Genomic DNA, 22,535 nt, shown 5'->3' on the forward strand with positions numbered 1-22,535 from the left:
TTTACTATAGCCAAGACATGGACCCAACCTAATTGTCCATTAACAGATCAATAAATAAAGATGTGGCGTGTGCGTGTGTATATATAATATACACAGTGGAATATTAATCAGCCATAAAAAGAATGATATTCTAATATTTGCAGAAATGTGGATGGACCTAGGGATTTTTATGCTAAGTGAAATAAGTCAGAGAAAGGCAAATACTCTGTTATCAATTATATGTAGAATCTAAAAAAATAAATGAATTAATATAACAAATAGATTCATAGATAATAGAGACAAACTACTGGTTACCAGTGGGAAGAGGGGAGATAGAGGATAACAGATGGGGTAGGGAATTAAGAGATAGAAACTACCATGTATAAAATAAACATCAAGAATATATTACATAGTACAGGGAAATACAGCCATGATTTTGTAATAACTTTAATGAAGTATATTTATAAAAAATACTGAATTACTATGTCACATAACATGAAACTAATATACTGTAAATCAACTGTCATTAAAAAAGTGGGAAATGAGTGCTTGCTATCACCCTTTCTATTAAATAATAGCACTGAAGATGTAATCAGTGCAATAAGAATCATAAAGGGAATAATATAAAAAAGGACAAAATGAAACAATGTTCAAAGATACAGTTTTGTACATAAAACAAACATCTAAATATGAACTATTATAAATGTATCTTTAGAATGAGTCTAACAAGGATATTTGATATAGGTCAACATGCAAAAATCCATTGCATTTTGACATAGCAACAAATGTTTAGAAAATAGCACAATTACAGTATCTTAAAAAATTCCAGTTTCCTACTACCTGAGAGAAAGATGATCGTATAAACTAAGAAATGTTTATGGATTAGAATATTCAATAGTCTAAATTTATCTCCAGAATTTGAGCAATGTACTGTAGCCCCAGTCAAAATGCTAGTGGAAGATACAGCAGAATTGGAAAAAGGAGTGAAACAAGAAGAGTTTGATAGAGTGCATGTAGTTAGTTTCAAGGAAAGTGAACAATTTAACAAAACTATTAAAAAGACAAAATAAGCAGAAGAATATTTGCATTATCATCACTACAAGGGCAGAACTAAGAAGGACTACACTCTGAGTTTGATCTAACAGAGTAGAGGCTACAGCTCAGTGGTCTTGACCACAGAATTAATTTTCATAATAAATGTAGAATGTAAAAAGCATGTAAAAACGAAAGCATTTGAGACCAGTACAGATGTTCACTACATTCCCCATTGGACAAAGTTCTGAGGAGGTTCATGGGAATGGTTTATACAATAAAGAATGAAGTAATTAGGAGTTAAGAGTAAAAGAATAAAACTGAGCCTAGGCTCTTGAGAGTTTATTGGCTACCATATTGCAAACCTGTTTCATCATTTGTGAACTTTAGACATTGATAATGTTGAAAAGAGATTAAATATTTACTTATGCACTTTTTCTTCTCTGTGCTATCTGATGCATAGTTTCATAAAAGGAAATCTTAAAGAGAGCAGATTTAAAATAAAACTTAACTTTATATGAAGAGTTGTTTCCCAAACCAATAAAACTTACTTTTTTTTTAAATTTTATGGGTCATGCTTTTGATGTTATATCCAAGAAATCTTTTGCAAGCCAAATTCACAAAAATTTCTCCTGTATCTTCTTAAAATAGTATTTAAAGTTTTCATATTTTATGTTTAGGTGTACAATTCATTTTGGGTTACTCTTTGAATCTGGTGCTGAAAATCAAAGTCCATTTCTTTGCATATAGATATCTAATTTTTCCAGCACCTTTGGTTAAAAAGAAATTCTTTCTCTTTAGAACTTGTGAAAAATCAGTGTGCCTTTTATTTGCGGGTTTATTTGTTCTATTTGTAACGTCTTGAAATCAGATTGTATTAGTCTTTCAACTTTGTTCTTCACTCAGAGTTGTTTTGGTTCTCTGTATTTCCCTAGAATTTTAGAATCTATTTTGTACTTAAAAAAAAAAAAAAAAGTGCTTGCTAGGGTTTTTATGAGGATCGAGTTGACTCTAGATAGATTTAGGGACAAGTGACATTTTCCCATTACTGATTCATGAACACAGCATATTTCTCCATTTGAGTATTTTAAAATTTCTTTTTAAACAATGTTTTCTAGTTGGGGTAGGCACATATTGTACATCTCTTATCAAATTTGTCCCTCCTAAGTATTTCATATTTCTCAACATCATTGTAGATAAAAATTTTCAAGTTTCAATTTCTCATTTGTTGGTGGTGCATAAAAATAATTTTCTGTATGTATTTAATATCTTGTAAACATGCTAGTTAGCTTTAGTAGCTTATTTATAAATTCCATTGGATTTTGTATATATACAGTCCTGCTGTCTGTAAAAAGGATTTACTTTTCTATTTCCACATGAGTATCTTTTTCCTTTGTCTTGCCTGATTGCACTGGTAAGATCTTCCAGATCTTGCCTTGTTCCTAGTATTAGGGGGGCAAACATTCAATTGAGAATAGTAACGTTAACATTAAGTGATGGCAGTTTTTCATGTTGAGAAACTTCCTTTGCGTTCCTAGTTTGCTGAGGATGTTTTCAAAATCAGGAATGGATTTTGTCAAATGCTTTTTCTTCTGTTAAGAGGATTATATGGTTTTCTTTTAAAATGTGTTTATATGGCAAACTACATTGGTTTTCATTGTTAAACTGTTCCCTGGATAAGCCCCATACATGCATTTGGATGTATTACTCTATATATTGATAGGTTGAATGATAAATGCTATTAAACATTTTTGCATTTATGGTCATGATAGATATTATTCTATAATTTTCTTGTAATTATTTTGGCTAATTATCAAAGCTGGCCTCACAGAATGAGTTGGGAAATATTACCATCTCTTAATTTTTTTGGAAGAGTTTTTGTAGAATTGGTATCATTTTTGTCCTAAATATTTGGTGGAATTCACAAGTGAATCTGAAGTCATCTGAGGTTGTCTTTATGGGGATGTTTCTACGAAATTTAATTTTTCTTAGAGATAGAGGACAATTCAGGTTATCTGTATCTTCTTGTTTACACTTTGGTAGTTTATGTCTTTCAAGAAAATTTCCCAATTCATATAATCGTCAGATGAACGGGCATAAAGTTTTTCATAATAATTTCTCGTTGTATGTTTAACATCCATGGAATGTATAGTGATGTCACCACTCTTATGAAACCACACTCCTTGGATGGGACTTAAACCCATGATCTCTGACTTAGGAGGGTACCTAAACCCACTATCTTTCAGTTAAAACAGCTCACCTGGTGTCAGGACTTCCTGAAGCTCAGGTTCTTTCGTCTTATCACAGAAAGAATTCAGTGTGAGGCAAAGGGATAGGCAAAGAGTAATTTTATTAGCACAGCATGCTTGTGAGAGATACAAGCAGGCAGGCAATGGAGCACAGTCTTTTATTCACAGCCCTGAGAGCTACATTTTTATAATCAAAAAGTGGGGAGGGGAGAAGACCACCTTCTTCCTCATTTGTGGGTAGATGTCAAGGCTTACATCATTAGTTCCTCCTTTGACACAGTAAATTCTAACTGGAATAGTCATGGCACTATTTAAATCATATGTATATTAGCAGAAGGGTGGTAACATACACTAAAATATGGTAATTCGTCTCAGGTTTCAGTATATTGGCCCTTTTTACCTAGCTTCTTTCCCCTTTCACCTATACTCCTGTCTTGGCTGGGTGTAGAAATGCTACTCTTCGAGGACTATTAACTCCCTGGCTTCACATAAATGAGGTATAGACCCCACTGTTTTGTATTTTAACTACAGATGTAGATTGTTGCTTGGTTACTGGATTCTTTTCTTGAGTGGTCATTAGCTTAAATTAGATTTTTTAACTATCGAAATGTCAAAGTTCCTTATATATTTTGGATACTAACCCTTTATTAGATATGTGGTTTGCAAATATTTAACTCATTCTGTAGGTTGCTTTTTAATGCATTGTTTCCTTTGCTGTACAGTTTTTTGAGACAAAATAATGATACTGTTTACCTCACAGATGACTATGGAAAGAATAATTTCATATTGTATATTTTTATTTTCAAGAAACGTAGAGCATAAATGTGAGGATAACAGAAGATTCTGTGAGATTTGTCAGTGTTCTTTGGTCACAGTAACCAAACCAGCACTCAGTGTTGTCTGTGTTGTCAACCTACAAATTAAGTTATTTCCAATTCATGACAAGTACAGAAACTGAACACAAGCATTTAGAAACTTGTATAGAAATTGAAATTTGCTATGACATACAAGTATTTGATCATTTTGTTTAGAAATGTTTTTATTGTATTTTGCAAAGATGTTGATCTCGATAGATGAAAAATGAAAGAAAATAGTCTTTTTCAGCATAAAGTAGTATTTAGCTTTATCAATTAATATGGAATTAATAATTTTATTTTGCAATAGGTTATAAATATTTTAATTATTTTTTGAGGGAAAATTATATTAACCTAGAATCACATCCCATTCTTGAATCATTCTCAAATTTCATTTTGAGAGAGTACTTTATAAAAGCAATGCTCCTTTCATCTACATAGATATTTAGATCTAGAATTTCTGGTAATATGGCCAACATTTTATATTTAAGTATTGATATTTAACCTTCACAACTGTAATTATAATATTGAAGACTTAAAGGACTATGATTAATCAAGGAAACTAAGAATCTAAAATCATGAAGTTTCCTTTTCTTCACTGAATCATTTGGCCCAAACTTGAACAATATAATCATATTGTCTTAAATTTAGGGCACATTTTATTTTCCATTTTTAAATTTGTGATTTAAGGACATATCCTTTAGGTGATATTAAGGAAAAGTCCCCAGATACTTGGCTGAGGAGTTTATTGTGACATAGTTGTCATTACTTGCATGATGTGAACCAATTGTCATCTTAGTTATTAAATTTCTATATTAAACATCTGTCATATTTTTCTTAAATATGACACCCTAAGTTTTTACTTGAAATGTCTTTAAAATTCTTCTCTGATGCAAAGAATGGAAAAATTACTGTGTACAAAAAGATTTCTTGTCATAGAAAGTGCAACTGAAGACAGTGAAACTTGTCAAATCTGTCAGAAAAAAAATCCCAGGATTTTCTGTATCATTTACAATGCCTTGAAATTATGCTGTCAGTTTGAACAGTACTAAAACAGAGCACAGATTACAAAACAGTATTTCAAAATTTATTCAGTGTGATTGTTTGGAACTGTGCTACTTTTAAGTAGCCAATACACTACTGGATGTTACTGGTTTCAGAATTAAAAAGCGCTTACGCTAGAATATAAATCAGCACACAGCTTGGTTCATCAAGAAAGTCATGCATATGTAAAAATAATGTGCTTAAAGGTATAGATGATTTACATTCTGGCACAGCTTGTTTATGAACCCATCAAATTTTATATAGGATAGGTTTAGATTTTTGTATCTCTTTGGAATATTTTCAACTCAGACTCTGAATAATATGTCTCCTCAGGCAAGGGAAACAAAAGCAAAATTAAACAAATGGGACTACATCAAACTAAAAAGCTTTTGCACAGCAAAGGAAACTATCAATGAAATGAAAAGGCTGCCTACTAAATAGAATACATTTGCAAATGATATATCCAATAAGGTATTAATATCCAAGATATAATACCCAAGAACTCACACAATTCAACATCAAAAAAATAACCTGATTAAAAAATGAGCAGAGGATCTGATAGATGTTTCTCCAAAGAAGACATAATTAGCCAACAGGCAGATGAAAAGATGCTCAATCACTAACCATCAGGAAAATGCAAATCAAAACTACAATGAGGTATTACCTGGCACCTGTCAGAATGGTTATTATAAAAAAGACAAGTGCTGATGAGAATGTGGATAAAAGGGAACCCTCACCCACTATTGGTGAGAAGGTAAATTGGCACAGCTGCCATGGAAAACAGTATAAAGATTCCTCAAAAAAATTAAAAGAGAACTACCATATGATACGGCAATTCTACTGCTGGATCTTTATCTGAAGAAAACCAAAACAGTAGTTAGAAAAGACATATGCACCTCTATGTTCATTGCAGCATTATTTTTAATAGCCAAGGTAAGCAATCTAAGTGTCCATCAATAGGTGAATGGATAAAGAAGATAAGAAATCTCAATGTTGATCTATTGGAGTCTTTTAAAAATCTTCTCTCCCCAAATAACAAGAAATCCAGAAGTGGGATGGCAATTGCTTGCTGATATTTATAGAACTACTCAACAGATCCAGACTTTTTCTTTCTTCTTTTTTTTTTATCGTCCTTAGCATGTTGGCCTTTGGTCCTCACATTGTCATCCATGATTATAAGATGTTTACAATCAAGTAAGTAAAATACAGAACCAATTGCATTTGTCCTTTTTGTGAGGAAAGTAAAAGTTTTCCCAGAATATTCCTCTAGATACTATCTCAACATTCATTGGATAGAACCTTGAAATAGGACATACTTAGCTGAAAGACTAGACAAAAATCTAATACATGGCAAAAGTAGAAGAGTTTACAAGATTGGTATAATATAAAGAATAAATTAGGATATACTGAATTAGCTTACAACGCCAAACTCTCAATGGCTTGATACAAGTTTATTTGTTGCTAACACAAAATTTGTGGGTCCATGGGATTACCCAGTGTAGCTCTCTTCCATGAGGTGACTCTGTGATCCAGGCTGGTCTGATTTTATATCTAATGGCTCGTGGGTAATGCTCTAGTGTGCTACCCTCTCCTGCTCTCCTTAGCTGCTCTGTGTGCTTACCAACATCATTTGTTTTGTGCAAATCGGTTTACAACACTTATATTTTTATGTATTAGGGAATTTAATTAAAATTATGTGTAAAATAATAATACATGAATCTTAAAAAGATGGTTGTATATTGAAATTCAACAGTGTATTTGAAAGAAGTGATAAGGAATCACTAAAAATTACTCTAAATTAGGTATAAGACACTAAAGAAATCGAGAAGAAATCTGAACTCGGATTGTTTCAAGTGTTTTTAATTTGTTGCTCTACTTTAAAAATCTGAAATTTGGAGTTCCCATTGTGGGGCAGCAGAAACGAATCCAACTAGGAACCATGAGGTTATGGGTTCAATCCCTGGCCTCGTCACAGTGTTGCCTTGAACTGTGGTGTAGTTTGCAGATGCGTCTCGGATCTTGCATTGCTGTGGCAGTGGCATAGGCCGGCAACTGTAGCTCCATTTTGACCCCTAGCCTGGGAACCTCCATATGCTGTGGGTGAGGACCTAAAAAGACAAAAGACCAAAAAAAAAAAAAAAAAATCTGAAACTTGAAATATTAGACAATATATTGTGAGGGTAAACTATTCAAGAAAGACACAGCAATACAGATCTCCAATCAGTGAAATTAAGCTTAAGGAAATTGCTGAGGGTTCATATCTAAAGACAAGAGGACCTCTATTGTATTTGTCAAATATTCATCACAATTCATGTTTTTTGACTTTCAATTGATTTTTTTTCAGTCTTTGCATTGATTTTTGTTGGTTTCATAATAGAACGGAATAGAAATAACTTTTACCCACACTGTTAACTGATTCCTTTGCTGCACTTTAAAGCTATTAAAAAAAAAAAAAAAAAACCTACAAAAGTCAAACTGACTGGGATAACTGATTTGCTTTCCTCTGAGAGGTAGAAGGTCAGAATAAGAATTGAAGTTGATATCAATCACTGCAGAAATATTAAAAAATGTATATAAATTGTGGCTAGTGTTTTCTAATATGATTTTTTTCCTTTTAATCTTTTTGTTCACTTTATTCAATATGTTATTTGAGTATCCAAGCCTTGACTTTTTACCCACAGTTTTGTATTCTTCTGGTCCCTTGGCTAGTCTATGACATTTTCAGAATCATTTTGAATTCTACACCATCCTCTGAATGCCTAGCTCATCAAAGCTTGCTTCGGGGAATACATAATCAAAAACATTGAGATAGATATTAACTGTTAGGATAAACACTAGAAGCCGTTTATTTATTGCATAGAAAATCTTTCTAGGTCAAAGCACTTACAGTGGCTTTCTCTCTGCCTGGTTTTTTCCACAAAGATAAAGTGGTTTTTTTTTGTTTGTTTGTTTGTTTGTTTGTTTTATTCCTGCCCTCTGCTGCAAGTTCATATGTCTTTGGCTATTTTCTTTTTTTTTCAGCTTCTGGATGAGATCACCTTCTTCAGATATCTTTCACATTAACATTTATCCTTGTTCTATAAAAATTCAATTTGTCAATTTTTTTTTCAAATGCTCTTGTTTTCCTATAATCAGACCTCCATTTACTCACTCATTCCTTCCTATCTCAGTTCTCCACATGAGATCTGGGGATGCTTTGAGATAGATGTTTACAGTTCATATCATGTACATTTCTTTTTACCTGCATATACTCTCACATCAACCTTTAACTTACTCTTCACAAAGGGTGTTAATATCCCTGTTTCCATCCCCTCAATGGGAAACTGAAGGCAAGAAAGTAGTCATTTACTCAAGTACATGAAGAGTAAGCAGCAGAGTCGGTACTGTAAGCTGGTCTCTTGGCATCTCCACACGGTCACACCCAAACATCAGGCTCACATAAGCAGAGAAAGTCTCAAAATCCCCAAATATATTGGGGGAGGAGGCACTCAATCAAAAGAGGAAAAAACAAGGCCCATCCCAGTGATGCAATTTGAGTCCTCTATGGCCAACTGCTTGGCCCACTGTATGCTGGATACATTAATTTTTTTTTTTCCTGTGGACAATTTCCTTTTTATTAAAAGCTTCCTCTCATGGTTAGTACAGTAGCAATTTCTCTTGTGCCTCTTTCTATCCTTTTGTTTCCTATTTTCATTTAGTTTCTTCTCTGAAATTTTTCTCTGGCTATTCTTTTCAAGGTTTACCCAGGGTATTATTAATTTAGGGCTTTTCTCATTCTATGCATTTACCTTGGGGGATTTCAAGCTTTCATATAGTAATTAACCTTTAATCACGGATAACAGAAACCACTCTAATTTCTTTAGGTGAAAAGAAATGTATGTAATCCAGGTAATTAGTACTGTGCTGTCCAATATGGTAGCCACTGACTGCATGTGACTATTTAAGTTCAAATTTAAACTAAAATAAAACCAATCCTTCAACTCCTTAATTGCACTAACCATATTTCAAGTGAACAATAATCACAGGTGGCTAGGGGCTTCCATATTTGACAACACAGATTTATAGAATATCTTCTTCATGATGGAATATTCAATTGGCCTAGAGGATCAAGTTATAGGTTGAATTTAGAGGAAAAACTCTCAGAACATGATAGAACTGGTCTATCAAGGGAACTACTACTTCTGCTAAGATCAGCAGGCAAGGAAAACAGGAAACCAATACTACAGATGGTGACTCCAGAGTCTCAAGTCTTCTGTATAATCTTTACCAGCATAATGGATGTCTCATGCCCTAATTCTTGACATCCATTACACTAATAACTAGAAACTAGGACTTCTGCTTCAACTGCAACACGAAAATCAAAAACCAAGCTAAAATTGGGCTTGCTGGCAGAAACAACAAAAGCATGTCTTCCCCTCATAAAGCTGAATTCTGCTTCTAGACCTTATGAGGATGCATTTGCTCGGTGGAGTTTAGGTCATATGATGAAACTACGCTGCAAGAGTTCCTGTTGTGATGCAGCAGAACCAAATCCAGCTAGGAACTGTGAGGTTGCAGGTTTGATCCCTGGCCTCGCTCAGTGGGTTAAGGATCTAGTGTTACCGTGAGCTGTGGTGTATGTAGGTCGCAGATGCGGCTCAGATCTGGTGTTGCTGTGGCTGTGGCAGAGGCCAGCAGCTGTAGCTTTGATTAAAACCCTATCCTGGGAACCTCCATATGCTGTGAGGGCAGCCCTGAAAAGAAAAACAAAAACAAAAAACTATACTGCAAAGGGATTTCTGGCATCTAGCTTAAGGTACACAACCAGGGTGGTGGAATTTAGCTGAATAGCCAATCTTTATCATCTGCCCACAATTTCAGGTCCTCATATTTGCTGATAGAACATTTTAATTTCTGGCCTTCTTCTCTCTTATGGACGATAGACCCATGTATCTAACTGCCAGCTATATGTCTTCCCCTGGACATCCTACAGGCATCTCACACTCACATGACCAAATTGAACTCTTCCTCTTCCACCATTTCTGCTCTGTTATTTGCTCCATTTTAGTGAATGACCAGCCATTCAGGCCTGATCCTGATCCTCATTTCAACCCTGCTTTCTTTCTTTCCCTCATAGTTCTCATCTGGTCAGTCAGTATGTTCTGTTTGACTCCATCTCCCAATTTCCTATAAATCCTTCCACATAATATGCATCATCATTGCCCCTGCTCCAGCTGAGTTTCCGTCTCCGACCTCCTCTCCTGATTACCTATAACATGCTTGAAATAATTTTAGGCTCATAATATACTTCTCAATTTTTCCTTCATTGACAGGCCAGTGTTCTTACTGCCTTTTCAAGTGGAGATTCTGACACTTAAAATAATAAATTGTTGAAGGACACACAACCCAAAAATTGTGAAACCAAATTTAAGCTTTAATGTCTGCTTTCTAGTCCTATCTCCTAAGCATTGGTTCTCAGGAGAGAGAAGTGGGTCAATTCCTGTTGATATGTTTCCTGAATTACCTGGATCATTTGAAAAATACAGATTTGTAGGTTCTACCACAGACACTCTCAATCAGAAATTGCAGGGTTCTTTCTGAGGGGTTTGTTTTAAAATCTTCTAAGGTGTTCGAATTCCTTTTCTCCATGTAGACAATAGGAATTTTGGAACAGGGATTTTCAAATATGTTTTTATGTTGCAGAATTGCTTTATCATATAAAAACCTATGAAGTTGCTCTGTATATGATAAATATAAATGTTGTATATATATGTAAATAAACCATATCTACTTAATTAAAGCTATAAAGAGACACCAAGCTACAAATTCTTAACTTATTTTGCCTAGAAGACCTTAAAATATGTCCATTGAAAATAGCTGTCCTTGGAGATCTGTGATATCCTATCCATCTTTGATATAATATACACATCTAAGAAAACTGGCACTCTGGGAATATGCAAATGAGGAGCTAATATTAGGCAAGTCTCCAGCCCCTCTATCCCACCCCCATCCTACTTACGCCTTTCCACAAACAAAACATTGCTTATGAATTTGGTTTTGCTGGTCTCCATTTTCCTTTATTTAGTAGTTTTTGGTGGGGAGAAAGGCATGAGAAATTTAAGGAATGATCATCATTATCATAACATCTATTTTGCTTCCCCATTTTTTACAGTTTACATCACCTTTTCAGAAGTATCATCTCATATATTTCTAACAGCTACTTGCACATAGAAATCACTAGTCCATTGCCTGTATGATAAGACTTGGCTCTCCTGACCTAAAACCATCAGAGTCAACTTACTCTTCCTGCCTCTCAACCCTTACCCCAGTCTGCAATTACTCACAGCTCTATAGTTCCCTCAACTCCCATCCTCAGCACAAGAGCATAAACTTGAATTCATTCAAGCAAAGATAGACTTTTGTTATTAACCAGAGATACAAAGTTTTGGTTTTGGTTTTTCAACTCCATACCAGCAAGATGACACCTGTTTAGACATTATAAACATACCTCAGAATTCCTGGGTTATCTCAGGGTACTGTGGCTAACCCAACCCTGATTTGCTGTGACTTTAACATGGGCATGGACTTGTGGCACACCCTGGATACAGCCAGAATGATAGGCCAGTGGAATTTCCACTATTCACCCCAGATGTGTTTGGTCATAGATACGTGTGAAGAGTAAGACATTACCAAGGAGGGCTCTGCAGTCTTTAGGAACTAGAAGCACCTTTCTCTAATTTTACTGTTATACTTCAAAAAAGCTTATATTTTTCAAATAGCTTCTTTTTCATTTAAATGAATAGGGCACACATTTTTTTAAATACCTTCTATTTGTAGCAGTTCCTGTTGTGGCGCAGCAGTTAACAAATCCAACTAGGAACCATGAGGTTGCGGGTTCGATCCCTGCCCTTGCTCAGTGGGTTAACGATCCGGCGTTGCCGTGAGCTGTGGTGTAGGTTGCAGACACGGCTTGGATCCCGCATTGCTGTGGCTCTGGTGTAGGCTGGCAGCTACAGTTCTGATTCGACCCCTAGCCTGGGAACCTCCATATGCTGCGGAAGCGGCCCAAGAAATGGCAAAAAGATAAATAAATAAATAAATACCTTCTATTTGTAAACCATTAGCTGGGAGTTTGGGGGGACACTCAGATGAGTAGATATGTCTTTTATCTTCAAGAATTACTTTGCATCTTGTGTGAGAAGAATTGAAAGAAAAATGAGGAATGATAAAGAATGACTAAGTACTATACGTGGAAATATAGGATTCTGAGGAATCCCTTCCATAGATTAATCTCAATAGGATGTCTACTGTGTAGAGCCCATCTTAGGACTAGTCTAGGGGGACAGAGTAGGTAAAGAAGATCTGGAGAATCAGAGACTGTCTAGAATTATGAACAACTGAAGGCTCTTAGAATGGGTATCAGTATGTTCTGACCTGTATTACAAGAAGGAAAATGGCAGGGAATTATAAGCAGAAAATAGGAAGGTCTGGCCAAAGGCAGGTAAGAAAAGATAGGACTTTCTGCAGTGATTTTTAAAAAAAATTTTTTTAATTAAAAAAATTTAAATTAAAGTTGATTTACAATGGTCTGTCAATTTCTGCTGTACAGCAAAGTGACCCAGTAAATCTTAGCAGAACTTGGAAAGCTTCCATTTAATTAGCAAAATATTGGGCGCAAATTAAAAAATCTGAAAATCTATATATAAGGAATGCTTTTTTCCAATTATCTATGTTCTGTGATTTGGATTTCATAATTAGAGGATAGCATTTGCTCATATACTTATTCCTTCTGTAGCTTTAGTAAATTCTTGATGAAATTTGAATATTAATGAAAGCCTTATAGAATGTACATATAACTATGAACTTCTAGGTCTCTAGCAATGGATATGAAAATTTGAGGTTGGGTTTTGTATATAAAGTAGAAAGTTTGTAGAATCATGTCAAAACCTCTCAGATATACCTTTGGAAATTTTTGAAATTAACTTATCCAAACAGATCATATTAACTGATGATTCAGACCAGGCAGTTCTCTGCTGGAATATAAAAATTCACAAAATGAAGAGATATGGTCTGGCTATACTTGCCAATAAGTTTCATATTTTCAATATTTTCTTATTAGTTGACTTAGGAAACAAAGAGAATTCCTCTGAGAATTGTAAGATTTCCTGATTAAAAATTCTTGTTGGTCTTTCAAGGTTTCTAGATTGAATCTTTTAAGATTCATTTCTCATACTATTCTGTAATTGGTGAAGATGCGATCAGTTTATAGGTCCCATTTGCTTCGAGGCACCCTGTCATCTGTTCAGAATAATTGAGAATGGGGAGAGAACAATATTATTTGTGGGGGAAAAGAAGGGCATCTTTCAGCATCTCCTTATTAACGTTCTGTTCAAATAAGTTTTTTTGGTCTTTTTTTTTTTAAACATCTATTCTACAGCAATCCATTTCTTCTGGATTTTCAGGCTGATTAGGCCCTACTCTTTCCTGCTTAAGTCTAATTCCTTAACAAATCATGTCAACTTAGCCTCTGAAATGTCCAGAAGTTGGACCATTCTTACCATTTCCACTTCTATCACCATCATCTCATATGTATCATTGCAACAGCTTTCTCAGTGGAGGCTGTCCTTCTGCCTTCTCCTAACTCAGCAGCTCAAGTGTAAAAAACAAGTCAAATTGTGTCCCATACGAGTCTTTTACTGGCTTATAATGTTCTATATGTGCTGGCTGCTGAGCTGTCATCTCCTATCATTTCCCCTTGCTCATTCTATTCAAGCCATGTTGGTTCTCTCTTTTAAGATATTAATACAGATCCAGAGCACTTTCTCTGTACCTTTGCACTTGGCTGGCTGCCTCATCTCCCACAGTTCTTTCCTCTTAGGTAGCCGTCTCAGCGAGGCTTTCCTTGACCATTCAGTTCAGAACTGCGACCCCTTTCCCAATACTTGCTTTTTTTGCTTTTACTGTCTCCATAGTACTTATCACCATTTAACATAAAATAGATTTTCTGTATATGTTTATTGATTGATGTGTTGTCGGTTTTTACAATTAGAATGCAAGCCACAAAAGCAAGGATTTTTTTTCCCCCCTCTTTTATGATTTTGTTTACTCTTTTATCCCCTAGAGCTTAAACCAGTTCCTATAAAATAGTGGGTACCCAAAACACACAAAAAAGACTAAAGTTTTGTTGAATGTATTTAGTGAATATAAAAATGTAATAAAGGTATACTTATTTTCTGGTACATTTTAAGTAAATGAAAAAATATTAAAAGCAAGCACATATATAAGAATGATATGTCTTCTATATCTTCCTCCCTTCTTTCCTTACATTTATCTCCTACCTGCCCACCTACTTGAGGCCCATGGTATAACTGGAAGTAGAGGGGACTAGAGATACAAACTGGCTTCTGGGTGGTTCATAGACCCTCTACTCCTTTGTCATTCTGCACCACCAGGCCATGCACAGTGAAGATGATTCAGCAGAGTACTGACTATTTTTTAAATGTGTCCTGCCTTTAACTGTTCATATTAAGAGGGGGCTGTCTGTCTCTTTTGGGGTTCCCTTTTCTCCACACCCTCTCCAGCATTTGTTATTTGTGGACTTATTAGATGGCCATTCTGACAGGTGTGAGATGGTACCTCATAGTAGTTTTTGATTTGCATTTCTCTAATCAGTGATGTTGAGAATTTTTTCATGTGCTTGTTGGCCATCTGTATATCTTATTTGGAGAACTGTTTATTCGGGTCTTTTGCCCATTTTTCAATTGGGTTGTTGGTTTTTTTGCTGTTGAGTTGTGTAAGTTGTTTTTATATTTTAGAGATTAAGCACTGATAGCTTGAAACTATTTCCTCCCATTCCAGAGGTTGTCTTTTTGTTTTTTTAAAGTCTAGGATGTTTTTTTAAGCCTAGGATTTTTATTGGCTTTTTCCAGGTGCTGGAGATGTTATATATCCATATCTACCATATCCACTTTAAATAATATTTTAGGCTTGAGTTTCCTTGGACCACTCAATAGTTACAAGTGGACTGAAGGTCCTTAAGAGGCTGTTTTACTTTCAGTTCATCATCACCCTCTGGATTAGGAGTCGTGACTAAAATGGCTGGTGGCTTATCAAAATCTCCCCCTTAAGGAACCCTCCTACACTCTTGTTGGTCTTTCAAGGTTTCTAGATTGAATCTTTTAAGATTCATTTCTCATACTATTCTGTAATTGGTGAAGATGTGATCAGTTTATAGGTCCCATTTGCTTTGAGGCACCCTGTCATCTATTCAGAATAATTGAGAATGGGGAGAGAGCAGAAATGTAAATTGGTACAACCACTATGGTAAATAGTGTGGAGATTTTCCTTTATTTATTTATTTAAATTACTCAAATGAATTTATCACATGTGTAGTCGTATAATGATCATAACAATCTGATTTCACAGGATTTACATCCCACAGCCCAAGCACATCCTCCCACCCCCCCCAAACTGTCTCCTTCGGAGACCATAAGTTTTTCAATGTCTGTGAGTCAGCATCTGTTCTGCAAAGAAGTTCAGTCTTTCCTTTTTGCAGATTCCACATGTCCATGAAAGCACTGGATGTTGGTGTCTCATTGTATGGCTGACTTCACTTAGCATGATAGTTTCTAGGTCCATCCATGTTGCTAAAAATGACAGTATTTCATTCTTTTTAATGGCTGAGTAATATTCCATTGTGTATATGTACTACATCTTCTTGATCCACTCCTCTGTTGATGGACATTTAGGTTGTCTCCATGATATGGCTATTGTAAATAGTGCTGCAATGAACATTGGAGTACATGTGTCTTTGCGAGTCGTGGTTTTCTCTGGATAGATGCTCAGGAGGGGGATTGCTGGATCAAATGGTAGTTCTATTTTTAGTTTTCTGAGGAATCTCCATACTGCTTTCCACAGTGGTTGCACCAAATTACAATCCCACCTACAGTGTACTAGTGTTCCTTTTTCTCCACACCCTCTCTAGCACTTATTGTTTGTAGACTTTTGGATGATAGCCATTCTGGCTGGTGTAAGGTAGTACCTCAGAGTGGTTTTGATTTGCATTTCTCTAATAATGAGTGATGTTGAACATCTTTTCATGTGTTTATTGGCCATCTGTATGTCTTCTTTGAAAATAGTATGGAGATTTTCTAGAAAACTGAAAATAGAACTGACATATTATCCAGCAGTCCCTCTCCTGGGCATATATCTGGACAAAACTATAATTTAAAAAAACACATGTATCCCTATGGTTTTTGTTGTTGTTGTTTTTAAACAAGGGGCCGCACCTGTGGCATATGTAAGTTCCCAGGCCAGGGGTCAAGCTATAGCCACTGTAGAAGCAATGCCGAGGAGTTAGGTTGTGAGCCACATGGGAAGTCCTGTATCCCTATGTTTTTTGCAGCACTATTCACAATAGCCAAGAAATGGAAACAAGCTAAATGTCCACCAATAGATGAATGGATTAAGAAGATGTGGTACATATACACAGTGTAATACTACTCAGCTATAAAAAGAACAAAACAGTGCCATTTGCAGCAGCAGGGGTGGAACCAGAGACTCTCACACTAAATGAAGTAAGTCAGAAAGAGACAAATACCACATGACATCACTTATATGTAGAATCTAAAATATGGTACAAATGAACAAAATTTCCTACTACAAAAGAGAAACAGACCCACAGACATGGAGAACAAACTTGGTGCCAGGAGGGAGTGAGATGGACTGGCAGTTTGGAGTTAGTGGATACAAACAATTACATTTAGAATGGACGGGCAATTCCCTGTACAGCACAGGCAACTGTGTCTAATCTCTTGGAATAGAACATGATGCGGGATGCTATGAGAAAAAGAATGTATATATATGTATGACCCGGTCACTTTGCTATATACAGCAGAAATTGACACAACATTGTAAATCAACTATACTTTAATAATAAAAAAGAAAATCTCCCTTTTGACACTGGATTTTGATGGATTTACAAATCCTTCCAAGGCTGACAAAAATGTAGCTCAGTTTTATAGCAGGTTCTTTTGGATATGCAAATACTGTCAGGGCAAATGAAGCTTGGAGCCTTGTTACCTCTCTGAATCTATTCTGAGAGTAAGCATTTCTTATACTATTTAGCAGAAAGGGAGTTTAAATTATCTGGTCTTTCACTCATAGAGTCTGAAACTCCTATTATTTTTTTTTCTTTGGCTTTATTTTAACTCTAATTATTTGTCCTATCTCAATTCAAATATTTTTTCTTGATCAGTTTTTCCAAAAGTTTGCCTGTTTTTATGAATGTTTCTATTTTTGTGTATTTTCCTGAATATCTCCATTGCATCTTTGTTTCCTGTTGCACCAATTTATGTTCTTATCCAGTTTCTCTATTCATGTATTTTAGAGATTTTCAAATTATTTTGCTTTCCTTTTTTAATTTATGAATTGAAAACAATCTGTTCTTTAGGTCATGTAAGACATCTCATTTATTTATAAATGATGTATTTTTATCACTCAGTTCCAAAAATTTGTAGTTTTCTTAAGATTAATTTAGTGGTATGGTTTATTTAGTAGTATCTCTTCAACCTACATAAAATAGAAGACTAGTATAATGGATCTCCATGGATCATCCCTCAGCTTCTCTAATTGTCAACGTTGTCAATGATGTTTCAATTACCCCTACTCACCATTTCCCTGCCACTGTATTATTTGGAAGCATATCTAAGATACCAACTTATTTCATTCTTAAATACTTCAGAATGAAGTTCAAAAGATAGACTTTTTTTTATAACATAATCACAATATCATTATCACAGCTAAAAGTTTAACCAAAGTACCTTAATATTTTTGAAGAGTCAGTGTTCTAATCTTCCCTCTCTCACATTTTTTTCTTAACAATTCACTTGCTTGAATCACTCTTCAAGCAAACATTGTTCTCATCTTGCATTTGTTGATGTGACTCTTATGCCTCCTAGTCTGTACATTCCCTTCCCTTTTCCTTTCTTTCAATTTACTTGTAGAAGAAACTAGTCATTTGTTGAGTGTAATCTCCCATATTCTGGATTTTGCTAATTGCCCATTGCTCTGTGCCTGGTATTTCCCATGAACTGATTTTAGATCTTTAGGCATTGGATTGGATTTTCTTCAGAGTACATCAGCTATGGTGGTGTGTATTTCATATTGCATCGTATAAGGAGGTACATAATGTATGGTTATCTCTTTTTAAAATGCTTATATTGATCAGAGAATTCAGGCATTTTCACTGTGATCTCTTCAGTATAAAGTCTTTCATCTGATCTTCAATGGTTTTAGCAGCCACTCACCATCATTACATAGGCCCTACGTTCTTTGTTAGATCTTATAAAATGATGATATTCTTCTTCTAGCGCTTCTAGCACTTTTTGTATTGTAATTCTATAACTTACTAACTGGGATATTTCTATGATGATGAACTTTCTGTCATTAATTGGTTATACAAATTATACCTGAAGTTTTAATTTGTTTAGGAAAGGTATCATAAATGCTTACTATGTTCCATTTATTCATCAGTTTCCAGATAATAATTTCATTCCTTAACATCCCCAAAGATGAAAAGCATACTTAAAAAAATAGGTATCATTATGAACTTGTGAATTTTAACAGATCTGATGTGCTACAATTCAGTGCAGTTATTCTTTTCTCTCCCCTAATTGAGTTTGATGAACATGCTTCTCTGTTCCTAGTTATTTGATTTCACCTAGTGGCAAAAGTTCTGATTCTTTCTTTAATGTAAATTTTACACTTGAAAATAACATGTGTATAAGTCCACAAATCATAAGCACATAACTCAGTAACTTCAAGCAGCACCCCTTACATTTGGTAGTGTTCTAAGGGCAACCTTTCCTGAATTCTAACACCATAGCTTACTGCTGACTATTTTTTACATTAATAAAAGTGGCTTCATATAGTATGTAGCCTGTTTTACTTCATTCCATATTTTGTAAAGTTCATCTCTCTTGCTCCCAGTAGCAATAAGCTTGTTGATCATTGCTTTTGTATAATAGTTCATGCATAGATATGCACTGTTTATCCATTTTATATTGATGATTATTGCATTATCCTCAGGGTTTGTTTGGCTGTAAGAATAGTGCTTCTATGGGCATTTTGTACATGTCTATTGATGAGCATATGTATTTATTGGAGACATACCTACAAGTGGAATTTCTGAGTTAGATGATGCATATATATATATATGTAATATATATATAATAAAGAGTATTTGTATGTGTATATATAATACATATTTGTATATATTTCAGTCGTAGTACATATTGCTAAACAGTTTTCCAAAGTAGTCATACTAGTATTATTTTGACATTTAAATTGTCTGATTTTTGGCCAGGAGAAGCTCCTCTATTGAAACACACACACAAATATTTTCAGAATAAGAGTACCAGTTTTGTTTTTAACAATATGATTATTGAACATAAATGGCAGATTTCCTTGTCCACAAGATATATCACACAGGAGATACAGAGTCTGAAACTAACTTTAGATATTTCTCTTTGTAATTATGTAATCAACTAGTAACATGGGTCCATTTGTTTAACTCTTCTTGCAAATTCATTTTTTTATTTTGATTTAACTTTTATATTTTATAAGAATAAAGAATTTAAAACACTTCCACATTTGTAGCTTTTAAAGTCACTGTTTTATCACTAATTTCAAAAGTAAGTTGCACTTCAGCGAAAATGACAATTTTTAATATAACATTAAAAAAACTTGGCCATTTAGAAAACATTCCCATGTTTTTAAAAATACTACATTATTCTAATTATTTGAAGTAGTATTTTAAAGACTTCATTAGAGCAAACTTATAAATGGCATTGCTAAAATTTTCTCTATCCTTTCTAAGAAGTGAGAGTCGAATTTTCCAGGCCTGCATCCCTTCAGCTGGCCTGCTAAAGAATTATGCTTCCTGCAACGCTCCTTCATAAACCAAGTCACCCTAGCTGCTTAAGGCAGCGGATTCTGGCTCACCACAAAACATGGACCCCAGCTCTCTAAAAGTGCCAAAAGGAAGACAGCTAGTGCATATCTAGCATGAACACCAATGTTCATGTGGGAATCCTGTAACATGTTTCCATCCCACACTGTGGTATCTGCTGGTCTTGGACGCTAGCCCCTCATCTCCCCAGGAGTAGGCAGATCGTCCCAAATGCATAAGTGGGGATGTCAGGAGAAACAGCCATATTCACATTCTCTCACATTTATTGCTGCTATATCACAATCCATGATGACACCAGAGGAATGGTTAGAGCTTTTTTAATGAGCTGTTGGAAGCCTCATGACCCAATCATCAGGCTCTCTCAGTGGGAGTCTGCAGTCTGGCCCTTCCACATTGCTCTGTGCTGCCATCTTATGACACAAGGGGGACCATGCAAGCCTGCTACTGATCCTGTCTTCCTGAATTTCCCCCCAGAGAATACCAGTCCAGCAAGCCTTATGTATCTGCTCTCTGATCATTTGCCCCTGTTTGTATAACATTACTAATTTATTGCTGTTTCATCAATTAATTAAAAATATTAAATAGAATATCCTGCTTAGGATATTGGTTAGTAAACATCTCCTTGTAGGACACAACCAAGCCAAATAATCGTGGCTGAGAGTTCTGGGGACTTGGAGCTCTGACAGATGCAGTTATGGAGATGGTGGGTGGTTTGGCCCAGTTTTTAGAAAGGAGATTGTGTTGTCCGCCTGTCTGGCCCATTCAGAGGCACAGAGATTCACAGATTTTTCATGGGGATTGGTAGCTGTAGCTTCAAGCAATGATCCTGTCTTGGGTCCACCATTGCCTGCTGTACTATCTCGGTTCCCTTTACCCTCCAGAAGCCAAATTTCATACTACCTGCTTCTGTACTAACACTCTAGTTAGACCCACAGATGAGCTTCTGCCAAGCTATGTTGCTATGGAATTTTTTTTTGTCTCATTTACATGACATTTTTATCAGTTTGGAACAGGTTTTTGAAACAAAACCTAATATTCCACACTGATCTTTCTGCAAATGTTTGACATACATAATTTAAAGTCCTTTCTATTTTCTATTACTTTAAATTTGTTGGCTCTAATGTGTTTATTTTATTGCTTTAACACTGGATTTCTTTAGATTTGATTTCGATTTGGTTTCATTTTATTTTACTTTTTTAGGTTTAGAATTGTCGTTTGGTCTTGAGTGGGAAGTTGTCCACTTACCTATTTTCTGTTTACCCTTTCCTGCCTGGTAGTTTTGTGGCTGTTTGACCAGGTCTCTGAGGCCCAGGTCTAGAAGCAGGACTTAGACTCGTGGCTCAGCACATCCATCCCATGGCTATTTTCTAGATCCAGCAACTGAGTCAGCTGGCATTTATGCCCAGCCCTGACACAAGTTATCTTTGTTTCCTCCTGGCAAATTGCACACAATTCAGCCTTGAGTAAGTATCAGACATTTTCCACTTTTGGGGAATTCTGCCACAATCCTTACATTCATGGAATGACACCACATTTGACCCCTGTAATAGTCTCTATTATATTATGCAAACTTACATCTGCCTCCCCACTGGTTTTATGATCTAGGTCCATCAAGGCTTTGACCTTAGCCTCAGTCTATTGCTCTGTATTTCTAGTCCAAATAAGTGTTTATCTTGATTTGAATATAGTTATTTTTCTAAAAAAAAATTACACGTCCGTCACTGTTCTGTATTTGGAGAATCTTATGTCATAAAATGAAAGAGCGCTCAAAAATTGGGGACTTAAAAACAGGACAGAGGAGGCATTTTGAAGTGGTTCATCCTGGCCAAAGCTGGGACAATTGAAGCTTTGAGATAAAAGATGATAGTAATGGATTAAAATCCATTGAATGAAATTAAAAGCTGTGAGTTAATACTGATAGCAATCAGTAAATGAACAAATGGCAGAATATCAGCTATTAAGTACAAAAAGAAATGATGAAAATTATTTTAGCATAATGGAAAGACAAAAAAGAAAGTAAATACAGTAAATGTTAATTATGGAATTCGAGTGATGTTCTTTATATTATGATTGAACCCTGTGTTTTTATTTTAAAGTGAGAGTATGAAAAACAGCAGCATTGAAATTCACAAACTCTGTTGATTCAAGGAATGCAAAAAGCTCAAATTAGGAAATATAAGCAAGTAAAAACAAAGAAATATATTTAAAGGAGAAAAATATATTAAATATCTTAATAGATCCTGTGAAGAATGTTAGGCAATATTCAACATCCATTTGTTTTAAAACAAAAACTTAGTTATGTGGAATGGAAGTAGCATAGTTTATGTGATAAAACTACCATCTCAAAGCAAAATTTAGCCTTAGGAATATACTAAAATAAAAAAGATCTTCCCATTAAAGTTAATAAAAAAAGATGTGAGTACTTGC

General features: G+C 35.0%; 1 long non-coding RNA gene across 4 annotated transcripts in view; it reads left to right on the top strand.

Moving 5' to 3' along the window:
- The window catches only part of LOC106507788, a 58,656-nt gene continuing 39,602 nt past the window's right edge, over positions 3,482–22,535 (top strand). Inside the window, exon 1 of one of the 4 annotated variants that reach the window (XR_002346696.1) lies at positions 3,482–3,757. This is a non-coding gene — a long non-coding RNA (uncharacterized LOC106507788). The remainder of the gene's footprint in view (positions 3,758–22,535) is intronic. The other 3 variants (XR_002346698.1, XR_002346697.1, XR_002346695.1) reach the window with 3 other exon arrangements.

This window comes from Sus scrofa, chromosome 8 (genome assembly GCF_000003025.6).
Source record: "Sus scrofa isolate TJ Tabasco breed Duroc chromosome 8, Sscrofa11.1, whole genome shotgun sequence".
Taxonomy (NCBI): domain Eukaryota; kingdom Metazoa; phylum Chordata; class Mammalia; order Artiodactyla; family Suidae; genus Sus; species Sus scrofa.